The 1834-nt window shown below is 39.9% G+C and overlaps 1 pseudogene; it reads left to right on the forward strand.

Annotated features, from left to right (window-relative positions):
• Positions 1–1293: 1293 nt before the first annotated feature.
• LOC139274514 (U2 spliceosomal RNA) lies at positions 1294–1472 on the forward strand (annotated as a pseudogene).
• Positions 1473–1834: the final 362 nt, after the last annotated feature.

Here is a 1834-nt window from a genome sequence, read left to right on the forward strand (position 1 = left end):
CTTAAACTGCTCACATTTAAATTGGGCAATTGTTTAAATTGGCCAGAAAGCACTAACCATTTTTCATTTCCATTATAGTCAATTACAAAGTCACCGCTTATAATGAGTTAAGCCCGTTGCGTATTTAAGGCAGAAACAGGTGTTCATTCACTAGTTTGCACCTAGTTACGGTGCAATTCCCACGTATAATGAATCCCCTCCAACTGGTATATCAACAGAAAATGCTGGAAATCTCAGCAGGTCAGGCAGTGGAGAGAATGCAGAGTTAATGTTTCGGATCGATGACCCTTCGTCTGAACTGGTGTTGGATTACAGTTTGCTCTCTTTTGCTCTGACTGCAATAACAAAGTAAATAGTTCCTCATTAATGTCCAAAGTAGCCAGTAGATAATATTTCATCTCTGCTGTACTGAAACTGCCGCAGCCTATCCTATATAACTGTACCTCACTTATCATCATTTCTTTTACATCCTTCTGACTACACCTGCCCAAGGAATATTCTAAAATATCCAAAATCATTACGTACATCTACCATAGGAATAGTTGAATATTGCTAAATGATTTTTTTTATACATAGCTGTCGACATTTTAGCATTAAATCTATTTCACTGATATTTCAGTTCCTTCTTTTGAACAATATGCGTGTTGCAGATGGAGGTGATAAACTGTCCACTCCGTATGGTGGGCAAATCGCGTTAAGCACCAACGTGGGTTTTATAGCAAGAGGTCTGGAATATAAAAGTTGACATATAATGATAAATCTATCTCGAATCTTACTATGACTACACTTGGAGTACTGTGTGTAGTTTGGCTCCACACTAAAGCAAGGCTATTGTGACAATAGAGAGAGTACAATGCAGATTCACTGCTGCTCCGTAAAGGAGAAAGAACTTGGATTTACATAGCACTTTTCATGACCTCATGACTTCCCAAAGCACATTACAGTAATGAAGAACTTTTAACACGTAGTCACTGTTGTAATGTCAGGAAATGCAGCAGCCAATTTGTATACTGCAGGGTCCCACAAACAGCAATGAGATAAATGACCAGATAATCTGTTTTTAATGATGGTGGTTGAGGGATAGCTATTGCCCAGGGAACTTTGCTGCTCATCTTTGAATACTGCAATGGATCTTTTACATCCACCTGAGAGGGCAAGTGGAGCCTCAGTTTAAAGACAGCACCTCTGACAGTGCAGCACTCCCTCAGCATTGCACTGGAGTGTCAGCCTTATGTGCTCAAGTTCTAGAATGGGGCTTGAACCATGACCTTCTGACTCAGAAGTGAGAGAGCTATCGCTTCTCGGCCTTTTGGCTAAGATCAAGTGTAGTATCTGTTCTTATCAGTTTAATATCCCTTATGGGGACATGATATTGAATTGATTTTTGGACAGGGAGCTGGATCAGGGGCATGCCCCGTCCACTCCATGCACCGACCTGGTATTGCAATATTTCCAGGAACGGTGCAACTTCGCCTCTCGGCCTTTTGGCCTAAGATCAAACACATTGGCGCAAAGTGATCTTTGGCGTTAGAGTTGATCTGGAACGAAATTGGATAAAAAATTTTTTTTTTAAAGAAGTGAGAGAGCTACCACTGAGCCAAGGCTGACACCTGTTATGAGAAATTACAAATGTGAAGAATGACTTTAAAAATTGGGGCTATTTTGTTAGAACAGAAGAGATTACAGAGTGTTTAAAATACCAAAGGATAGATAGAAATATACTGTTTCCAGTGATGAAGGAGTCCAAAATGAGGGGCATAGACATATGATTAAATGTAAGCGATTTAGGGCAGAGAGTAAGAGAAATTTTTTACACAGTTGGTTGTGAGATGAT

The sequence above is a fragment of the Pristiophorus japonicus genome, chromosome 9, assembly GCF_044704955.1.
Source record: "Pristiophorus japonicus isolate sPriJap1 chromosome 9, sPriJap1.hap1, whole genome shotgun sequence".
Taxonomy (NCBI): Eukaryota; Metazoa; Chordata; class Chondrichthyes; family Pristiophoridae; genus Pristiophorus; species Pristiophorus japonicus.